This window comes from Equus przewalskii, chromosome 30 (assembly GCF_037783145.1).
Source record: "Equus przewalskii isolate Varuska chromosome 30, EquPr2, whole genome shotgun sequence".
Taxonomy (NCBI): domain Eukaryota; kingdom Metazoa; phylum Chordata; class Mammalia; order Perissodactyla; family Equidae; genus Equus; species Equus przewalskii.
The window spans coordinates 20,474,719-20,498,799 of record NC_091860.1 but is presented as its reverse complement, the minus strand read 5'-3'; the positions used below and the strand labels follow the sequence as shown (position 1 = coordinate 20,498,799).

General features: G+C 39.6%; 1 pseudogene; it reads left to right on the top strand.

The window, feature by feature from the left end:
• The first annotated feature begins 22,450 nt into the window (after positions 1–22,450).
• LOC103544472 (phytanoyl-CoA dioxygenase, peroxisomal-like) overlaps positions 22,451–24,081 on the top strand; it is a 53,317-nt pseudogene continuing 51,686 nt past the window's right edge.

Below are 24,081 nucleotides of genomic sequence, written 5' to 3'. Positions count from 1 at the left end.
ATGGCAGACTGTGTCCCCCTCTCTAGAAACCTGAGCTTTCTGATCAAGACTCATTTGTTCCCACCTTCCTCAGCAGCATCTTGCCTCTTGACCCTTGAGACTGAACCACTGCCCATTTCCTGAGCTGCCCTGGACTTTGGGAGTGGCACTTTGGTGCCCAGGGTTATTGGCACACCACAGCCGTAATCTCCACTGCTGGGAAGTTGACCTGTCAGGGATCTCAAGAGCATCCTGGTCAGGTGGCTCAAAGCCTTTCTCCAGAAAATGACACCTGACAGGGAGAAGCCCACCCATAAGGATTCACTGCTCTAGAAGATGACAAGAGCTTAGCAATTACAGTCACTTTAGGTAGGAACTGAAGTCTGGACCCAGATTGCTGACTTGCACATGAAATAGCACATAAAGCATTGACCAGCTTGAACTAGTTTTGCTTCCTTAAAACAGGTTGTTGATTAGTCAAATCACGCTCCATAACAGAGACAGTGTTGCACATGTGCCAGGCAGGAACCCATAGCCCCAGGATGACTCTGGTCTTCAACAGGGAAAATCTGGCTTCCAGCAACCCAAGTAGCTTGATTACCACATATGGACTGATTCGAGACTAGCCCTACAGCTTACATGGGCCCAGCTTCAGCTTAGTAGCTCCTAACTTCTTACATTTTTGCCCCAAACCTTGGATCAGAGAGACGCATTTGAGAGCTTTGCCTCCTGTCTCCTTACCAGTCAACCTCACAATAAAGCTTTTATTTCTCAAAAGCCAGATATGTACTATTGGCTTCTATGTATGTTGGATAGCAAGCTCATGCTCAGTAACAATTTCTGGCAACCATGAAGGGGCCAAGGTCTTGTGGCCGCTTCCCCAAGGCATTGTAGCCCCCGGTGGGGTGTGGGTCCCCACCACCAATCCTAAGTAGCCACTTAGATCAAATTTCTTTAAAGGCTCGGCTGTTGGGTTCCTGTTCTTCTGCCGTGGCGATCCAGGCTCCTTGGTGCTTCTTTCACTTTTGTGAAGAGAAACTGCTTCTGGATCAAGACATCTCTGGGCTCTGGGTGGGTAACCTTAAGAAAGCAACTGTCCTTTACCTCGTCTCTCTGGTTTTGTCCCCTGGAAATATAAGTTTGACTTGTATTGTGGGGAATCCTGGTGGGCTAAGTTCCAAATCTTGGGCCTGGACCACCCAAGATAATTAGAAACAGAATAAAAGGTTCACTTGTGAGTTTCTCCTGGTAATCTTGTTCTCAGTACTCCTGGTAGTCTGGTTCTAAGTACTCCTAGTAGTCTGGCTAGCATTCTGATCTATGTTATATCTAGAATTGTATTATGTATTATCCTTTATTAATGTTGTTTGTCTAAATTGAATTGGCTGTCTGGGGACTGAGTTGCTTGGTGACCATAACAAACTCCCTTTAGAAATTAACATTGTGAGGGTCTTCTGACTCCAAAGAAAAGATGCAGTGTTCCCTCCAGTCCTTCGGAATTTTCCCAGGGATTTTATGGAGCTGTCAGGGTGTCTGCCCTTGATGTGCAATGGCCTTATAAGGACCCCTTCCTGAAGAACTCACCCCTGTTCCTGAGTAAGAAGGAATAAACAAATGCTCATCTAGGGGGAGGGGTGGTGCATATAACCTCTCCAGGAGCTGTTATCTAGCCCATCATCAATTCCTAAGACTGAGGGAAAAAAAGGGAAAAAGGAAAGAAACACGACTACACAAGTGCCCTTGCCCCAAATCTAACATATCCACAAATATTAATAGAAAAAGCTTAAAACAAAACTTGGATTCAATTAATTTAATTTTCTTTCTTTCTTTATTTTTATTGAGGTAACACTGGTTTATAACATTATATAAATTTCACGTGTACATCATTATATTTCGATTCCTGTGTAGATTACATCATGTTCACCACCCGAAGACTAATTACCATCCATCACCATACACATATGCCTAATCACCCCTTTTGCCCTCTTCCCTCCCTTCTTCCCCTCTAGTAACCACCAATCCAGTCTCTGTCTCTATGTATTTGTTCGTTGTAATTTTTGTCTTCTATTTATGTGTGAGATCATGTGGTATTTGACTTTCTTTCTCTGACTTGTTTTGCTTAGCATAATACACTCAAGGTGCATCCATGTTGTTGCAAATGGCCAGATTTCATCTTTTTAATGGCTGAGTAGTATTCCATTATGTATATATACCACATCTTCTTTATCCATTTGTCACTTGATGGACACTTAGGTTGCTTCTAAGTCTTGGCTATTGTGAATAATGCCACGATGAACATAGGGGTGTATATATCTTGATGTATTCATGTTTTCATGTTGCCTGAATAAATACCCAGCAGTGGAATAGCTGGATTGTATGGTAGTTCTATTATTGATGTTTTTGAGAACTTTCCATACTGTTTTCCATAGTGGCTGCACCAGTTTGCACTCCCGCCAGCAGTGTATGAGGATTCCCTTTTCTCCACATCCTTTCCAACACTTGTTATTTCTTGTCTTGTTAATTATAGCCATTCTGATGGGCATGAGGTGATACCTCATTGTAGTTTTGACTTGCATTTCCCTAATGATTAGTGATGTTGAACATCTTTTCATGTGCCTGTTGGCCAACTGTGTATCTTCATTGGAGAAATGTCTGTTCAGATCTTTTGCCCATTTTTTAATTGGGTTGTTAGTCTTTTTGTTTTTGAGATGTGTGAGTTCTTTATACATTTTGGATATTAACCCCTCATCAGATATTTGGTTTGCAAATATCTTCTCCCAATTGTTAGGTGGTCTTTTCATTTTGTTTGTGGTTTCCTTGGCCGTGTGAGAGCTTTTTAGTTTGATGTAGTCCCACTTGTTTATTTTTTCTATTGTTTCCCTTGCCCAGTTAGACATGATACTTGAAAATATGCTGCTAAGACCCATGTTGAAGAGAATACTGCCTGTGTTTTCTTCTAGAAGTTTTATGGTTTCTGATCTTACATTCAAGTCTTTAATCCATTTTGAGCTAATTTTTGTGTATGGTGTAAGATAATGTTCTACTTTGATTCTTTTGCGCGTGGCTGTCCAGTTTTCCCAGCACCATTTATTGAAGAGACTTTCCTTTCTTCATTGTATGTTCTTTGCTCCCTTGTCGAAAATTAGGAGTCCATAGATATGTAGGTTTATTTCTGGGCTCTCTATTCTGTTCCATTGATCTGTGTGTCTATTTTTGTGCCAGTACCATGGTATTTTGATTACTATGGCTTCGTAGCATATTTTGAAATCAGGAAATGTGATACCTCCAGCTTTCTTCTTTCTTCTCAGAATTCTTTTGTCTGCTTGGGGTCTTTTTTTGTTCCATATAAATTTTGGGATTCTTTGTTCTATTTCTGTGAAAAATGTCACTGGAACTTTGATAGGGATTGCATTGAATCCATAGGTCACTTTAGGTAGTTGGACATTTTAACTATGTTTATTCTTTCAACCAATGTGCTTGGAATTTCATTCCATTTCTTTGTGTCATCATTGATTTCTTTCAGTAATGTCTTATAGTTTTCATTGTATAGGTGTTTCACCTCCTTACTTAAATTTATTCCTAGATATTTTATTCTTTTTGTAGTGATTATAAGTGGGATTGTATGCTTGAGTTCTCTTTCTGTTATTTTGTTATTAGGGTATAGAAATGCTACTGATTTTTGTAAGTTGATTTTGTACCCTGCAAATTTGCTGTAGTTGTTGATTATTTCTAATGCTTTTCCTATGGATTCTTTAGGGTTTTCTATATATAGAATCATGTTGTCTGCAAACAGTGAGAGTTTCACTTATTCCTTGCCAATTTGGATTCCTTTATTTCTTTTTTCTTGACTAATTGCTGTGGCCAAAACCTCCAGTACGATGTTGAATAAGAGTGGTGAGAGTGGGCACCCTTGTCTTGTTCCTGTTCTCAGAGGGATGGCTTTCAGTTTTTCCCCATTGAGTATGATGTTTGCTGTGGGTTTGTCATATATGGCCGTTATTATGTTGAGATACTTTCCTTCTATACTCATTTTATTGAGAGTTTTTATCATAAATGGATATTGGATCTTGTCAAATGCTTTCTCTGAATCTATTGAGATGATCATATGATTTATACCCCTCATTTTGTTAATCTTGTATATCACATTGATTGATTTGCAGATGTTTAACCATCTCTGTATCCCTCTAATAAATCCAACCTCATCATAGTGTATGATCTTTTTAATGTGTTGTTGTATTGGATTTGCTAGTATTTTTTTGAGGATTTTTGCATTGATGTTCATCAGTGATATTGGCCTGTAATTTTCTTTTTTTGTGTTGTCCTTGTCTGGTTTTGGTATCAGGATAATGTTGGCCTTGATTTAGTTAGGAAGCTTCCCTTCCTCTTTAATTTTTTGGAAGAGTTTGAGAAGGATAGACATTAAGTCTTCTTTGAATGTTTGGTAGAATTTACCAGGGAAGCCGTCTGGTCCTACACTTTTACTTTTGGGTGATTTTTGATTACTGTTTTGATCTCCTTACTGGTGATTGGTTTATTCAAATTCTCCATTCCTTTCTGGTTAAGTTTGTGAGGTTCTATGACTCTAAGAAAACATCTGTTTCTTCTAGCTTATCCAATTTGTTGGCATATAGCTTTTCATAGTATCCTCTTTTAATCTTGTGTATTTCTGAGGTGTGCATCATAATTTCTCCTGTTTCATTCTGATTTTATTTATTTGAGCCTTCTCTCTTTTTTTCTTGGTGAATCTAGCTAAGAGTTTGTCAGTTTTCTTTATCTCTTCAAAGAACCCGCTCTTTGTTTCATTGATTTTTTTCTGCTGTATTTTTTAGTCTGAATTTCATTTACTTCTGCTCTGATTTTTATTATTTCGTTCCTTCTACTGATTTTGGGCTTTGTTTGTTCTTCTTTTCCCAGTTCCTTTAGGTAGCAGTGTTAGATTGTTTATTTGAGATTTTTCTTGTTTGTTGAGGTAGGCCTGTATTGCTAAAACTTCCCTCTTAGAACCACTTTTGCTGTATCTCATACATTTTTTTCGTGTTGTGTGTTCATTTTCATTTGTCTCCAGGTATTTTTCAATTAATCCTTTAGTTTCTTCATTGACCCAATTGTTGTTCAGCATCATTTTGTTTAATCTCCACATTTCTGTGGCTTTTCTGATTTTATTGCTGTAGTTGATTCCTAGTTTCATACTATTGTGGTCAGAGAAGATGCTTGGTATTATTTCAATCTTCTCAAATTTATTGAGGTTTGTTTCGTGGCCTAATATATGATCTATCCTGGAGAATGTTCCATGTGCATTAAAAAACAATGTGCAGGGGCCAGCCCTGTGGCTGAGTGGTTAAGTTCATGCACTCGACTTTGGCAGCCCAGGATCTAGCCAGTTTGGATCCTGGGTGCAGGCCTAGCACTGTTCATCAAGCCAAGCTGAGGTGGCATCCTGCATAGCAGAAGCAGAAGGACCTACAACTAGAATATACAACTATGTACTGGGGGGCTTCAGGGAGAAGGAAAGAAAGAAAGAAAGAAAAAAAGAAGATTGGCAACAGATGTTAGCTCAGGTGCCAATTTTTTTTTTTAAAGAAAATAAGGATGTATATTCTATGGTTTTTGGCTGGAATGATCTGTATTTATCTACTAAGTTCATCCGGTCTAATGTATCGTTTAAGGCCAATGTTTCCTTATTTATCTTCTGCTTGGATGATTTATCTGTTAGTGTCAGTGGAGTGTTAAAGTCCCCTACTATTATTGTGTTACTGTCTATTTCTCCTTTTATGTCTGTTAATAATTGCTTTATATATTTAGGTGCTCCTATGTTGGGTGCATAGCTATTTACAAGTGTTCCATCCTCTTGTTGAATTGTTCCCTTTATCATTATATAGTGCCCCTCTTTGTTTCTTGTTACAGTTTTTGTGTAAAAGTCTATTTTGTCTGATATAAATATTGTTACCCCAGCTTTCTTTTCATTGCCATTTGCATGAAGTATCTTCTTTCATCCTTTCACTTTCAATTTGCGAGTGTCTTTAGGTCTGAAGCATGTCTCTTGTATGCAGCATATATATGGGGCTTGTTATTATTATCCCATCAGCCACCCTAAATCTTTTGATTGGAGCATTTAGTCCATTGACATTTAAAGTAGCTATTGATAAATATGTACTTATCTCCATTTTTTTGCTTTTTTTCTGTGTGTATTAGTAGTTATCTGTTCCTTTCTTCTTCTCTTTCTTCCTTTGCAGTTTGATGGATTTCTTTAGTATTATGTTTGGGTTCCTTTCTCTTAACTTTCTGTGCATTTATTATAGGTTTCTGGTTTGTGATTACCATGAACTTCATATATAATAACCTACATATATAGCAATCTGTTTTAAGTTGATGGTCTCTTAAGTTTTACCTCTTGCTAAAAGCTCTATTCTTTTACTCGCCTCCTCCCACATTTTATATTTTTGATATCACATTTAACTTCTTTTTTGTGCATGTATATCCCTTACCTTCTTTTCATGGAAATAGATAATTTTAGCACTTTTATCTTTTGCCCATCATATTAACTTCATAGGTGGTTGATCTGATACCTTTACTGTATATTTGTCTTTACCAGTGATTTTATTGTTTTGTTTTGTTTTGATAATTTTCTTATTCCTATTAGTGGTCTTTTCATTTATACTTAAATAAGTTCCTGTAGCATTTCTTGTAAGGCTGATTTAAGGGTGATAAACTCCTTTGTTTTTGCTTGTCTGGAAAACTGTTTCTCTCTCCTTCCATTCTGAATGATATCTTTGCCAGGTAGAGTATTCCTGGCTGTAGGTTTTTTGCTTTTAGCACTTTAAATGTATCATGCCACTCCCTTCCAGCCTGTAAGATTTCTGCTAAGAAATCAGCTGATAGCCTTATGGAGTTTCCTTTGTCTATAACTTATTGCTGTTCTCTTGCAGCTTTTAGGATTCTCCGTTTATATCTAATACTTTTTTTTCTTTTTCTGAGTAAGATTAGCCCTGGGCTAACATCTGTACCCATCTTCCTCCACTTTATATGTCGGTCACTGTCACATCATGGCTGACAAGTGGCATACGTCTGCGCCTGGGATCTGAACCCGCGAACCAAGACCACTGAAGGAGAGTGCACCAGATTTAACCACTATGCCATGGGGCCGGTCCATATCTTTAATTTTTGACATTTTAAGTATAATGTTTCTTGGTGTGGACCTCTTTGGGTTCATCTTCTTTGGTGTTCTTTGGGCTTGCTGAACCTGGATGTCTGTTTCCTTCCTTAGGTTAGGAAAGTTTTCAGCTATTATTTCTTCAAGTAGATTCTCTGCCCCTTTGTTTCTCTCTTCTTCTGGGACATCTGTAATACAGATGTTGGTGTGCTTGATGTTGTCCCAGAGGGCCCTTGTACTGTCCTCATCCTTTTTAATTCTTTTTTCTTTTATCTGTTCAGCTTGGGTGATTTCCTCGTCTTTCGTCCAGCTCACTCATCTTTTCTTCTGTATCATCTACTCTGCTATTGAGTCCCTCTAGTAAATTTTTCATTTCCATTATTGTATTCTTCATTTATCATTGGTTCTTTTTTACGTTTTCTAATTCTTTGTTAAAGTTCTCACTAAATTCATCCATTCTTCTCCCAAGATCAGTGAACATCCTTATGACTGTTAGTTCACACTCTTTATCAGGTAGATTGTTTATTTCTGTTTCATTTAGTTATTTTTCTGGGGTTTTGTCCTGTTCCCTTATTTGGAACATACTCCTTTGTCTCCTCATTTTGCATCTTTCTCTGCACTTATATCTATGTTGTTAGGTAGATCAGCTACGTCTCCTGATCTTGGAGAGGTAGCCTTATGTAAGAGATGCCTAATGAGGCCCAGCAGTGTGCTTCCCTCTCATCACCAGTTCCAAATGTTCCAGGTGTATTCTCTGTGTGAGCTACGTGTGTCCTTCTGTTGTCTCAGGGTTGTTCTTGCTGTAAGTGCACAGGGAGGCTAGGCTGTCCCCCTGACTGGCTGGTTGTAATGCTTAGCTCTCTGTAGCTGCTATGGTCCCTTCAGTCACTTTATCTGGCTTGGGGAGGCCCAGCACAGTTGGCAGCAAGATCTAATAGCACATTTGTGCTGTACTTTTTCTGTTAAGTGAGTAGGCCCCCAGTGTGGCTGGTAGCTAGGCTCAGGGGCTTATAATTGCTGTAGGCCTCCAGCCTGCAAGACTGTCATCAGCTTTCTCAGGACTGCAGCTGGGTGGGGCCAGTCCCAGGGATGGCAGCACATGATCGTTCCAGGTGTTAGAAGGTGGGGTCCATCCCCTATGTGGCTTAAGATTGCTCCCAGCCATGGAGCGCCATGGCTATAATGTGGCTTTTTCCTCTCCAGAAAGGAATTTCTCCTTCCTCTACCTCAGCAAGTGCTGTCCTTTGTTATAGGGGTTGTTTTTATCCAGTTTTCGGTTTTCTATCAGGGATAATTGTTCCAAGGGTAGCTGTAAATCTGTTGTGTGCATGGGAGGAGGTGAGTTCAGAGTCCTCCTGCATCTTCCCGGCAGTCCCTGGACTCATTAAAACCCAAGCTGTGGAGTCTCTTTGGATGTGTGTACATATATGTGTGATATATTTCCCCCTCTCTGGATGGTGTAATTTCTAAAACAGCTTCATTTAATTGGCTCAAAGTAAGCTCTTATATAAATGTAATAAAAGCTAATCCAAATGTCTTTCAAATGAACATGATTAAAACAAACTTTGGTAAATTACAGCTTATCTGTTTGTTCATTTGATTAAAGTAAACATGTTTCCAGAGTTATCAGCAGTGGATATGATACAGATATGTTATCTCTGTTACTAAATTTGTCAACAAGGAAAATAACTTAAAATAATAGCTGATTTTTCCTAAGGCCTCATGAATTTTTGTAGTCAATCTAGATAAGTATTGGGAACAAGTAAACTAAATAGATCTGAAAGAAATAAAAGTTCTGGGTGAATTTTTTTAACAATAATTATGTATTATGGTATATGTACTTAAAATAACTTCAAAACCTTTGGTAACTTCAAACCTTAGAGTTTTACTAAATTAAATGATAAAATTTATTGAATATCTAGGTCATTTCCATATAAGATAAAATATTAGATACTAATTACTAAACATAGATTTATCCATCTTTTACTTCTTATTACAGAGACACTAAAAGATCTTTTGGCCTACTAAGATTGTACTATGAAGTAGCATGTTTCTAGAAATTATAAAAGTATTTATAAATTTGGCTAATGTAAAAGATTGATCATAATTACTTATTTCTTAGTTTTCACCAAAAATTATGGTTACTAATTATTAAGAATTCTAATAACATATGTGATGAATGCTTCTAAAAATTAATAAGGAAAACATCTTTGTATTCAAGGAAAGTAAGATGTATATTTTCATTAAGAAAGTATTAGGAATAGAGATACTTTCATTTGTTTTGTTAAAAAGGTAAATTTGTCCTAAGGTAAAAAGAGTAGAAGCATGGGACAAATTCTGAATGTAAAAAAGAACCCAAGAAAAGCTTTTGCAGGTTCAAGTCGGCTAAGATTAAAAGGAATTTAATTAAGTAAATAAGTTTTAATAGCAAAAGTAAGCTGGTGCAACATTAGAATTCAGTTTTCTCTTTCTTAAGAAGATAATTTTCTTGAACTTTTAGTCTGCTCTTGATAAGCAAATGATAAAAGATTTTATTTATCTTTAAGTAAATCTGCCTAAAAGACAAAAATTCTATGTTTTGATGCTTGGATGGATGTATACATTGTGAAATAATCACCACAATCAAGCTAATTAGCCTATCCATCACCTCAACCTCTAAGGTTCTTTTTTTTTTTTTTTATTGAGGTCATAATAGTTTACTTAAATGTGAGATTTCAGTTGTACATTATTTCTTGACTGTCATCACATAAGTGCTCCCCTTCACCCTGTGTGCCCACCCCCACCCCCCTTATCCTGGTAACCACTGAACTCTTTTCTTTGTCCATGTATTTGTTTATATTCCACATATGAATGAAATCATCTGGTGTTTGTCTTTCTCAGACTGGCTTATTTCGCTTAGCATAATTCCCTGTAGGTCCTTACATGTTATTGCAAATGGGATGAATTTGTCTTTTTTTCTGACTGAGTAGTATTCCATTGTAAATATATACCGCATCTTCTTTATCCAATCATCAGTTGATGGGCACTTGGATTGCTTCCATGTCTTGGCTATTGTGAATAATGCTGCAATGAACATAAGGGTGCATATTGGATTGTTGATTTCAAGTTGTTTGCGTAGATACCCAGTAGTGGGATATCTGGGTCATATGGTATTTCTATTTTTAGTTTTTTGAGGAATCTCTGTACTGTTTGCCATAGTGGCTGCACCAGTTTGAATTCCCACCAGCAGTGTCTGAGGGTCCCTTCTCTCCACACTCTCTCCAACATTTATTAGTTTTAGTCTTAGTGATTATAGCCATTTTAACAGGCATAAGGTGTTATCTTAGTGTAGTTTTGATTTGTATTTCCCTGATGATTCCAACCTCTAAGATTCTTGTTCAGTTTGTCTGGGGTCTGGTCATCAGTATTTTTTATAAATATTTGAGGTGATTGTAATGAACAGCTAAGGTGAGAACCACTGATACAAGTATGTATATACTGATTGTACAGTTGTACATGTGTATAAGTCTGTGAATGAATGCATATATATATATATATATGCATTCATTCACAGACTTATACAATTTTTTATTAAAAAATATATATACATGCATTGAAAAAAAAACTTGCAGTAGGGGTGGTCTTTATTTTCTTCCTTTAGTTTTGGGGGTTTTTGTATGTTTCAAGTTTTGTACAGTGACCATGCAGTCATTTTATAATCAGGAGGAAAAAAGCCAAAAGTGCTATTTTTTAAAAAATGTCTTTACTAATCCTTCTAGATCCAGCTTAGCTCTTTATGAGCCATTCTGTAGCGACTCCAACACCCAACTGTCTTCTCTCCTCTGAATTCCTTCCAGCCTGGAAGTGCTTCAGCACATCTAGCACTTTGTGGAGACTAGCAGATGCCTGCTCTTTGTTCCACTGTGGTATCTGGCTCCCCACCAGCCGAGGAGTGCCTGGGGGGCAGGGTCTGGCACATCTTTGCAGGGACAGAGGTATTGCTGATAACCTGGGCCTAAGCTGGTACCAGGAGAGTCGGCCATTTCTCTGGACAAAGGCGCTCTCTTTCTCTCTGGAGATGAAACATGAGCTGCTTTCTGGTTTCAGGATGGGCTGTCTAGCGGAACAGAAAGGAAAGGATGCATTGTCAAGGCCCAAGCATGTAATGAGATCTGTGGAATAAGAAAAAGTATGGGCCAAGCTGGCTAGGGACCCTGGCCATCCAGGAATCAGGTGAATGTATGGTTTATAGTCTGAGCTCTCCACAGTTCTGAGCAGCTGGGCATGGCTTGAGGCACGCCCAGGGAGGAGAGGACCTGAGTCACCTCAGGAAGCCTGGGCAGAGGCTGAGCCGTGCCAAGGGAAAACAGGCACACAGACCCCCGTCTTGCCCTCCTCATGGGGATGGCGTTGAAGGCAAGCCTGTGTGTGGGGTCTGGGGCTAAGTCCTCCACAACAGGCCTGGGGAACCCAAAGGTACTGGAAAATGGCAGGTAAGACCCCTGGCCCTCTTCCTCCTACTAGATGCCAAAATGCATCTTACTTGGAGGGAGAGAGCGTCATCTATGTGACTTCCCAGTTGCACCTTAGCACTGAGAAATATATTCGGGTTGCCAAAGTTTGGACATACTAGTACTACAAGATGCTCCGAGATGAAAGGGTTCCAGGGCCACGTAAGTTTGGGAAATACTACAGACTGGCCCCCTCCTCCCCAACAGATTCACAACGTACAGGAGCATGTTAAAGGCTCTGACAGGTCCTGCTGTTGGAAAATCTGGTTTTTGTTTAGCACTTTCCAAAATAATTGACCATGCCATCTTTATTCATGGAGCATCTATTAACAGCCCATGGACCATTTTGAGGAGATCTGAATTGGTCATTTTATGGCAAGAGAGTCTATAGTTCGAATGGCATTTGTCAATAATCCAATTCCATTTTCAGGAAAAAGCACAATTTAATAAGTATTGCCTATTTGGGCTGCTGCTCTCAAGTAATATACAGTCCAGTTGGGGAGATAATATTCACTGGAAGTAGTTTTTCGAAATGACAACATAATAAACTGTGAGCACCAAAGGCATTGGTAGAGACAAGGAACTGTCCAGGAAAGAGAGCAGTCAGTGCAGGCAGGAAGCCCTGGTATAAAGGAAGACTCGAGTCCCTGAAGGATGAACACAGTGTGCCTCAGGAGAGAAAGCAGGGGAGACATTCTAAACTGGGGTCATTGGTGTTTTGAGAAAGCAAAAAGACCAGCAAAGGAAGGATAAATATACAACTCACACATGAAAGAAGGAAAATCATCTCCCTCATGTGTCCAACTTTGGGCCAAATTGGAAAGATTCTGGATTCAAGGTCATCTGTTCTGACCAGAGGGAACTTCAGGAAAATTGGCGTGTTGTCCCATGACCTAGTGAGACTCCGATTAGCACAGTTTTGAAAAACAACTGAGCTTAGGGCACGGAAGCTCAAAAATCATTCTCCATTTGCTTATAACCAAAGCATTAAGCATATAACGAACCTGTCCTAAAAACAGCAACGCTTGGCACCTTGTTGCAGAAGCACCGTCCTTTACGTTATCAGTTCTCCTGATGTCCCTGGTAGGACTCGGGGCATGTGGCGACCTCTGTTGCCAGGGCAGGCTCCATGCAAGCTCTGTGCTGCCGGACAATCCCCAAGAAAGGCTGGCTGCCTTCTCGCTCAGGAACTCAAGTCTTGTTTCGATCTGATTTGGTTTTTGTTTTCACTGAAGTAAAGCAAGGAAGTGGGCTACTGCAAGATCTTACAGTACCTTAACAACGTGAGTTGTCAATTCTGGTGAAATTATTGTAATTGGAAAAGAAGAAAGGCTCCCACATCCTTGCCACTTGCTCTTTTTGGCACAGCTAATTCCAGGGAGGGCAGCTCGTGATGGACGGGCAGAGGAGCAGCCACTGGAAGGCCGGGCAGGAGAGATACTGATCTTTGAGGCTCTCATCCTTCTGGAAATAGCTGGGGAGCAACAGAAGCAGGGACTGGCTGTCATGTGACATGAAAGGGGCAGACAGAACTTTCCAAACATAGGGCCAGCTGTTCAAGGAAAAAGATGGAAGGGACCTTATGAATGATTGATTGTTTTCAATGTCCCAGGACCCGAATTACCACATCTGATTCTCAATGTAACACCATGAGGGGATCATCACCATTTCAGAGATGAGAGAAGAGTTGGGGGACCCTTTCTTGTCACAGCAATCCTGGACAAAATTAAAGAATAAAACAGAGTGGATGATGAAGAGTAAACTGTCACCTTTATGACTCAAAAGCTGGAGTGTGAGGGGGCTGGTCCGGTGGTGCAGCAGTGAAGTTCATGCGCTCCTCCGCTTTGGCAGCCCGGGGTTTGCTGGTTCAGATCCTAGGTGCGGACCTATGCACCGCTTGTTAAGCCATGCTGTCCCACATATAAAATAGAAGAAGATGGGCACAGATGTTAGCTCAGGGCCAATCTTCCTCAGCAAAAAGAGGAAGAGTGGCAGTGGATGTTAGCTCAGGGCTAATCTTCTTTTAAAAGAAAAAAGAAAAAAAAAAAGCTAGAGTGTGAGAGCCAGCACTGTATAAGAGTTCCCGTTGCTCTGCATCTTCACCAGCATCTAGTGGTGGTAGGGTTTTTAATTTAGCTGTCGAGTGAGTATTATTGGTATTACCTTAGGGTTTTAGTTTGCATTTCTGCAAACTGCAAGTCTGCATCTGATGACTAAGGAAATCAAACACTTTTTCATCTTCTTATTGGCCATTTGTATGCATTCCTTTGTAAAGCTTCTGTTCAAGTCTTTTGCCCATTTTTTATTGGTTTGTCTTTTTATTATGGCTTTTCTATGTTCTTAGTATAATGCTTTGTCAGATGTAGGAATTGTGAATATTTTCTCTAGGACTGTGCCTTGCCTGCTCATTTTCATAACTATGTGTTTGGACGAGCAGCAGTTTTTAATTTTAATCAAGTATGATGAGTGGGGTTTTAAAAACTGGTTTGTGCTTTCGGTGTTCTATCTAAGAGCTGTTTACTCCAAAGTTTCAAACATTCTTCTTTATCTTCTTATCCATGTTTTTTGTTTAGATCTGTGATTCATCTTGAATTGCTTTTTCTGTGTGGTAGGAGATAGGAGTCAACATTCATTTCTTTTCCTTTTGGATATCCAATGGTTCCATTTGATGAAAAATTTTTCTTTTCCGTATAGGATTGCTTTGATGCCTCTGTCAAAAATCAGTTGACCTTGTATCTGTGGGATTATTCTTTTCCATTGATCTGTTTGTCTCCCCTTATGTCAAAATTGCCTTGATTTCTGTAGCTTTATAGTAAGTCTTAGAGTCAGGTAGGGTCAGATCTCCAACTTTGTTCTTCCTTTTGGTATTCTATGTTCTTCTACACTTCCGTAGACATTTTAGAAACACTTCAGGAAGGTGAATTTGGGGAGAATTGCCATTTTAACAACAATTAGCTCTTCCAATCAATGGGCATGATATCTCCCTCCATTTATTTTGATCCTTCATTTCTCTCAGCAATATTTTACACTGTTCAGTGCAGAGGCCATACACAGCTTTCATTAAATTTACCCCTAAGTATTTTATGGTTTTTTTAATGGAATTTACAACTTTTATTTTCTAATTGTCTGCTGCTACTACATAGAAATGCTATGTATTGTTGTGTATTGTATCTTGCAACTTTGCTAGATTCCTTTATTATAGTAGTTTTTTGTAGCTTCTTTAGTATTTTCTAGGTACACAGTGATGTCGTTTGTGAATAAAATAGTTTTCCTTCTTCCATTTTAATATGTATGCTTTTTATTTATCTTCCCTCATTGCAGCAGCTAAAGCCTGTATTGCAATGTTGAATAGAAGGGGGAGAGAATCATCTTAGGGAAAAGTTCACTCTTTCATCACTAAGTATGATGTTAGTGGTTGGTTTTTAGCAGATGTCCTTTATCAGAATGATAGTTTCTTTCTATTCCTGGTATGCTGAGACACTTATTGTTGTTACTGTTATTGAATTCTGTCAAATTCTTTTACTAAATCTATTGAGATAATCATATGATTTTTCTTTTATTCCGTTAATGGGATGAATTACATCGATTGACTTTCAAATGTTAAACCAACCTTGTCTTCCTGGGGTAAATGCTACTTGGTTATAACTGAATTATCTTTATTATTTATTGCTGAATTCTACTGCTCATATCTTGTTTAGGATTTTTCATCTATGTTCAAGGACATTGGTCTGTAGTTTTCATGTAATATCTTTTACCGGTTTTGGTATCAAGGTGATGCTGGCATCCTAAAACGAGTTGGGGAGTGTTCTCTCCTCTATGTATTGGGAGTACTTTCTCAAAGAGTGTGTGTAAGATTCATATTATTTCCTTAAACATTTGATAAAATTCACCAGGGAAGCCATCTTAGCCTGGAGTTTTCTCTGAGCCTCTGGTTCTGTGGGAAGTTTTAAATTACAGTTTCAATTTCTTTAACAGATATAGGGCTATTCAGATTTTCTATTTATGCTTATGTCAGTTTTGGAAATTTGTATCTTTCAAAGAATTTTTCCATTTCATCTAAGCTGTCAAAATTTATTAGTGGAAAGCTGTGCATAATATCCTATTGTTAACCCTTTTCTGTTTCTATGACGTGTATTGATGAGTCCCCCTTTCATTCCTAATATTGCAAATTCGTATTTTCACTTTTTTTCATTATCAGTCTTGGTAGGGTGTTTATTGACTTTATTAATCTCTTAGAAGAACCAACTTTTGTTTTCATTGATCATTTTACTGTTGCTTGTCCATTTTCTATTTAATTCACTTACTCTCTTCATTATTCTTTTCTTTTACTTATTTTTTGTTTAATTTGTCTTATTTTCTCTAACTTCTTAAGAAGGAAGTTTAAATCACTGATCTCAGCTTCTTTTCTTCCTTCTTTTCTAATATAAACATTTAAAGTTAGAGATTTTCCTCTCAGCACTGCTTTAATTGCATATCCCAAATTTTGATATCTTGAGTTTTTACTGTCATTCATTTCTAAATGTTTTCTGATTTCCCCTGTGATTTCTTTGATCCATGCTTTATTTAAAAGTGTATTGTTTAATTTCCATGTAGTTGGGTATTTTCCAGATATCTCCTCCTGATAAATTTTATGATCAGAGAATATACTTAGTATGATTTCAGTCCTTTGAAATTTTTTGAGACTTTTTGACCAGCATATGGTGTATCTTGATGAAAGTTTGGGTTCACTTGTAAAGAAAAAGGGATTTCTGCACTTGTTGGGTGTAATGTTCTATAAATGTCAGTTAGCCTCTAAAAGAACCTTGAAAAATATTATTTTTTTCTCACACATTTTAAGTTGGTATTAAGTTTTGTTGTAAATTTAAATAATTACAAATGATTTTAGGCATAAAACATTTTTAAGTAAAGTTGTTGTATTGCTTTTTTAAATGTATCCAAGGGAATCCAAAAACAGTCGTGATTTTGGAGCCACCATCATCCATTTAAAAAAAAAATACAGGAACAGACTCTTCTTTAACAGTTGTAAATTTGACATATTTTCCTTTCTCCTTGCCCTCTTATTTCCAGTATGCTGGGATGAAATAGCAAGCGCCAAGTCCTTAGGGCCTGTCCATTCCAATTCTTCACAAAATATTTTCCTAATGCAATATATCTTTAATCTTGGAAGTCTTTCATTTATCGCTCTGTCATACTTCTCTGTCAGTGTATTTGTTTTCCGAAACCATAATTCCTAGTGTTCAATTTTTTTCTTCTGGATTGAGTTGTCATTATAGTTAATATTAGTGCCTAAGTGGTCAAGCAACATAATTAATATATTAAATTATAAACAAATGATTATTTATAGATGTTAAATATACATTAAACATTTCTTCATGACATGAGCGTAGTTTACAAATTAGATTATATATATGTGGACGACATTATTTATTCTAGATTGAAGCAAGATTCATCAACAATATACTCATTATTTTTTCATTTTTAGGTAGAAGAGGTGACAAAGCTTTTCTCATAAAGAAATAGATGAGGTAAAGAGTTTAATATAGATTCTTACTCAATTCTTTGAAAGTTTTCTGAGTTATATGCCAAAAATCACTTAGTGATATATAGCAAATATTATTTGTAAGGACCTATCAGCTGACATGTCTATTAGATTGTTTTTGAATTTTGATGAAAGCAGAAAATTGGAAACCACCAGAGTTGGAAAAAGATTTGTTACCTGTCATTAAAGTCATTTGCTTTCCTAGGTTCTGGAAAATACATGAGAAGGATTTTATCAAGACTTCTAAAATTGTTTATTACTAAACATTTGCTAGTGAAATATTTTAACAAAAATCTCATCACAAGCATGCCTTACATTAATTTTATCAAACACTGGAGCTGCATATTTTGTTCATTGCTTTAGGAAAAGCCTGCCACCTAAGCAGGTTTCAGAGTGCATTGTGACGTTGCCCCATCTGAAAGTCAAACCAGCCCACACTGATGTTCTGTCATCAAAAGTCTGACTTTATTTTTCAGATTAAATAAATCTGCTAACACACATCCTGGGACAACTATCTCACTTCTGAATTCTGCTTCTAAGGTAAATAAGTAAGGCAGAGCCTCGCCTTGAGTTTGTCTCTGTGATGAGATCAAACCCCTTGCCTATGACTTTTCCCTCTGACGTTCTCTTTGCTGTATTCTCACCAGACTTACCTCAGAAGCAGATATCCCTGGAGTTTTTTACTCACGGGAGCAATAAGGCTCAGAAAGGTTGGGGAAGGGGATGCTGTTTTTTTGTTAAAATGTGGGGAGAGGAGAGGAGAACCCACACCTCCATCTGGGCACATTCTCGGATGGAGCAGTTTTGGGAAGGGAATGTGTGGAAGTTGAGGAGCTGGGTCTTGATCCCCTTAAAACTCTTTGTGACCCACACACTTAGAAAGACCTCAGGCATATCCATCTGAAGTGCTTCGTCCTCAAGAATGAGTAGAGAGAGAAGAGAAAAGGTCTGAGGAGCCTAAGGCAGGTACAGATTTAGAGATCAGGGACGTGAAGAAGAACCAGCAAAGGAGATTGAGTAGGAGCTGCCAGTGGGTTAGAAGATTCTAAAGACCATGGTGTTGGGGAACCAGGGAGGAAGGTGTTCAGAGAAGAGAGGGGTCAGCCACTGGGTCAAGAGCTGCTGCTAAGCCACGAAGATGAGGTGATGGCAGAAGGAACCACATACATCCAGGGAATGTGGGTGCTCCTTGTCAGTGGGACCTCTAAGGGTTTGGAAAGCCCTTCTTTTGGAGAGTCCCAAAGTGGCTTTGCTGAAGTCTCTCAGGTGAATTTGGCAGAGGGACGTGGCAGTGCCCCTGAGGGACCACGGCTCACCAAGGCTCCTCCTCCTCCCTCATCGTTGTATCTAACTCCCATCACTTGCATGTCTGAAGTATCATCCACTTTTGTCCAAGTTCACCTGCTCTAATAGAGGCTATCATTTCAAACCCTCTGACACTGGTTTTCCTGACTCTCAGCTCATCCTTCTCAATCTTTTGTATCCTGCAAACTTCTGTCACATTCATCTTTCCACAGTGCAAATCTGATCATATCACACCACCACCTAAAACACTCCAGAGATGCCCAGCATACTGACGACGGCTGCCACCCCTTCCTTTGCCAACAGAGCCAACGTTTTGTCCAGTTCTCTGTCAGCTGTGGGCTTCTGGCACCACTGGACTCCATCTCCAGCCCCAGGGAATGGGTATTGATTGGTCAAGATAATCAAGTAAATCCTCTTGCTTATCATGGGCTTAGGAAAGGGCATATGAGCTTGACGGGGTGAGGGGAAGCCTGCTGGAGTCAGATAGTCTGGGAAAGGATTCTTGGTTTTTAAAAACAGACAAAAAGAAAAGGAGACACAAAAAAGAGATATAATTCTTTTCTTCCCCTGGATGTTGCTGTGTGAGGATGCAGTGCCTGATTTTGTGGTCATGAGATGAGCAAGCAAGGTGATAAGGATAGAATAGGGAAGAGGTGAAAATAACTAGAGTCTTTGAGGACATTGAGTGTATTGGGCCCTTACTCTGGGCCTCCAGTTATATGAACCCATTTTATTGACTAAACCTCCAGAATCATCTTTTTCTACCACTTACCACCAAAAGCATCCTGAGTGACTCACTACTGAATATTGAATAAATTCCAGATTGCTTTGCGTGGCATAAAAGTGTTTTCATCATCTGTCCCTGTTGACGTCTCTGACCCCATCTCCCACTATCTTCCCCTCTGTGCTCTGGCGTATCACACCCTGCCAGGCCTTGCAGATTCTCCCTTTCTTCACATTCTCTCTCTGGTAAACAGCCTTGTCCTCCTGGCCCACCTGGCAATGTCTTTCTAACTTTTCAAGATTATTCGCAAGCATCCTCTTCTCTTCAATGTCTCTCTTCCCTGACCTCTCTAGGTAGGAGCTGCTTTCTCTTCCTGTGTCTTCACTTCCCCTTTTCTCCCCTTTGTCCTCACTTTCCTCATGCCCTACATCAATTTTAGGACCAGCCTCACCCCATGCATTTAAATTTTTACGTAGTTTCCCTTCCTCCCCAACCCCTTCTCCAGAAGACTCTGAGCTTGAGAGCAAAGACCACGTCTTACTCAGTTCTGTTGCTCCCAGGGGTCACAGCAGTGCCCAGCACCTCATAGTCACTCAATAAATACTTGTTGAAGGGGATTTATGTGCGGCACTTGGATGGAGGCTGAGAGAAGCAGGAACAGTGGCCAGACAAATCTGAGAGAATGAGGACTGGAAGGCTGGCATGCGGTACGAGTCTGTGTATACATACACACGTGTTGGCTGGGGTCTGGGTTTCTCTGTGGAGGGAAGGCCTGAAAGAGTATCTGTGTGAACAAGACAAGTGTTAACAAGTGGGTGAATGTGGGCTTGTGTGAGTGAAGTCTTCCATGTAAGGACTCATGAAAGGGGGTTTGTGTGACTGGGGGAGTCTGCGAGACTCTTTGGAGTGGAATTCTGAGGGCTGAGTCAGAAGTGTGGAAGGAACATATGTCAATTTTTCAGGTCACTCAAATGTTTGCTCAGCCTAAGATCTTTTCCTAAAGCTGTCTTTGCCATCTGTTAAGCCCTAGTTTCCAACCCTCTGATTATTTCATTCCCACTCACCCTGCCCAAGTTTTCCACATCCCTTTCAAGGAACCTGAATTTAATGAGGCAAATGTCCTAGTAACAAGCAGATCACCACCTATTATATGTATAACCCTGGTGGGTTTTTTTTTAATTATGAGAAGTAAATGGAAACCATCTGTGGACTTCCAGACCACTGGATGATGGGAGATATGTGGGTGTGTTTGCTTTTGTTGTTTTTGTTTTAGAAGAGAATGCCTGGTCCCATCAGAGCAACAAGGGACCGATACAAAATTATGGGCCCATTGGTCACCTTAACCGACACTGATCTGGAGCGCCCCTCTCCCTGCCAGGTTCTAGCAACATCCTAGGCATTGTTGTTACTTAAATGGAGGTAGTTTTCTTTGTTTTTTTGTTGGTAACATGGATCTCATTTTTAAGATCTCCTTTACCAAGCGAAGTCTGAATAGGCTTCTCAACAAACAATAAGAATGGAAAAGAAATATACCCAACACTCATATTTAATCTGCAAGATCACCTCATGAAGCCTCATCTTATAAATGAAGCAACTGAGGGCTAGAAATGTTAAGTGCCTTGCACACTGAGTGAATAACGGAGCTGGGACTTCACCTCCAGCCGTCTGTGGGGGATCCTTAAGGAAGTCCCTGAGGAGAGCTGGGGACCGTGTTGGTTTTATTTCTTTGACTCTATCGTTGGTCTGGGAGATGCTCAGAGACCAGGAAACGCAGGTTTAAGACCAGGAGAAGATTCACAAGGCACCTGGTAATTAGAATGCTGTGTTTCCCCAGAATTGAGCCTCATCTCCAGTGACCGGACCCAGAGGGCCAAGTCACAAAGTCCTGGCATCAGTGCTGAACTGCGTGCGGGAAGGACTGACCTAACTCTCTGGGACTGACCTGAGCAGCCGTGGAGTTAAAGCAGGGGCCCAGCCAAAGGCGGATGGGACTCCATCTGGGTGGCCCTTTCTAAGTCTTTCCAAGTGGGGAGAAGCCTTTTCCATCAGATTGCCAAGGTTGAGTGCATACTACTTTCTAGTATCTTATGAAATTTGGATGTGTTTTCTTTTTTCAAGATTAAAAAATTTTTTTTGTTTTATTTTTTAAAATTTTGGTAAAATACACATAAAAGTTACCATCTTAACCATTTCTAAGTCTCCAGTTCACTAGCATTAAGTACATTCACACTGTTGTACAACTATCACCATTATCTATCCACAGAACTCTTCATCTTCCCAAACTGAAACTCTGTCCCAATCAAACACTAACTCCACATTCTCCCTCCCTCCTGCCACTTGCAACCACCATTCTGATTTCTGTCACTGTGAATTTGACTGTTCTAGTTACTTCATATAGGTGTAATCATACAATAGTTGACCTTTTGTGACTGGCTTGTTTCACAGAGCTTAATGTCCTCAAGGTTCATCCATGCTGTAGCATGAATCAATTTCCTTCCTTTTTAAGGCTGAATAATATTCCGTTGTATATATATATACAGCACATTTTGTTTATCCACTCATCCCTTGATGAACATTTGGGTTGCTTCTGCCTTTTGACTCCTGTGAATAATGCTGCCGTGAACATGGGTGTACAGATATCTCTTTGAGACTCTGTTTTCAGTTCTTTTAGATATCTACTCGGAAGTGGAATTGCTGGATTGGATCAGTGTATTCTTAATAGAGATGTATTGCCTAATATACAGACCATCCTGGCCACAATCACTTTGTCTGATTAGCTCTCTTCTCTGCCCTTGCCTCACCCAACACACACACCTTTGCCCCTGACTTTATCCCCCACACTGTGACACACACTTGATTGGGGCTACTAGGTACTACTAGCATTAGTTAAGGGAGAAGCTGATAATGTTAAAAAATAACCAGGTCTGGGCAGGGCGCCTGATCTAAAATGAGCCTGAGATCCCCTTTCTTAGGAATCTGGAATTTAAACTAAGAGGTTTCCACAGTCTGACTGCTCTGTCGGAAAGGGGAGAAACAGGCTCAGAACTGTTGGCGGAAGCCAATTTCTGCCATCAGTTGAGAAGCAGGAGAAGCTGATCTATGATGAGAGAGATGAAGCAGCTGCGCAGAGAGGAGCAGAATTCAGGAGCTGGAGACGGGGAATCCTGGGTTCCTGGAAGCATTCATGTCCCTGGCCGGGAGGCCTGTGGTCCAGCTCTCTTAGAAGTCATGGAGTAGCCCAGTATCCTGATTGTAAAGGTCCCATGGTGCTCAAGCTGATTCCTACAGCTGAGGTCCTAGCCAAGTACACAGGTACACACAGCTTAGACAGACATGCCCAACTCAGACTTTCGACTTAATGACTTGTTTCTGTAATAATATCTACTGTTCTCATTAGGACCAAAAAAACCTTCAGACCTCTTTGCTTAGCCTAATGAAATACATTGTGTTTTTACTACCAAGGGTAATTTGAATGAACTTTTAAAAATTAACTTTTTGGTTTTTGTTTTGGTGAGGAAGATTGGCCCTGAGCTAACATCTGTGCCAATCCTCCTCTATTTTGTATCTGGGATGCCCCCAGAGCATGGCCTGATGAGCAGTGTGTAGATCCGTGCCTGGGATCCAAACCTGCAAACCCCAGGGTGCCGAAGTGGAGCACGCAAACTCAACCACCATGCCACTGGGCCGGCCCCCAAAAGTTAATTTTCAATTACAGTAATATATGAATACATTCTCTTTAGAAAACTAATCAATCATAAACGTTTTAAGGTGAAGTATTATTGGGGGTTTTTAATTCTCCTTTCCTGGATAGCAATCGGTAAATTCCTGACACGTATCATCCCAGAGGTCCCTTTGAGCTCAAGGCTCTCATAGCATAGGGGTGAGTTCCTTGCGGCCAGAAAGAGTGCCCTTGTCATCTCTATGTGCGTCACATCCAGCATATGCCTGGCACATGAAAAGTGTGCAAAGAGTGTCAATAATTGAATGAACGAATGATTGAAATTGAGGTTGGACTATATGATCCTTAAGACCCTCTCCAGCTCTTATGTTCTGTGTATTCTATGATTCTATAACCTGTTGATTTGCTGACCATTGTTTATCAGTGGACCACTGGACAGAAGTTTCTGTACATATGGGAGAATCCCTTTATAACACTGGCTTCCATAAACATGACCCATATCTGTATTAAAGATTACTTGTACTGTCTGCCACTGTTAGATTTCAGGAAATATAAGTTGAAATGTAGTATAGCTGCAATTTTGGAAAAATCTAAGGTTCTTAAACATTATACGAAATAAAGTCATTAGCTAAAAATATATAAATGATGTTATATGTGCTCTTTTAATGCATTATTCCAGTGACAAAGTGGCAAGGACTCTGGAGCCTGACTGCTGGAGTTCAAATCCTGCTCCACTACTTGCTGGCTATGTGACCTTAGGCAAGTTACTTAACCTCTCTGTGTCTAAGGTGTCTCATTTGTAAAATGGGGATAATAATTGTATTTACCCTGTAGAGCATAATGAGAATTAAAAGCATCGATACAAGTTAAGGGCTTACAATGGTGCTTGGCACGTAGTAAGATGTAATACAAGTGTAAGTTGCTACTGCTATTATTAGTTAAAGGAGAAATTGATATTATTTAAAAATAATTGACTTCCAAGGTGCCCCTTTCTATGGTGCTGACTGGCCAGACGGGACCCTTGGAGATTCTGACTTTCCCAGCAAATGCCTGGAGGGCCCATAACACAACCCAGAAGGGCAAGGTGTCGATGCTAGAGGAGAAAGGGAAGAGTCAGCAGGTAAATTGCTAAAGTGCTCACCCTTCCTCCTCCTACAGCAGTGATTCCATGGACCTCCCTGTAGATGACCCCGTGACTAAGCACCTGCTGTTTTG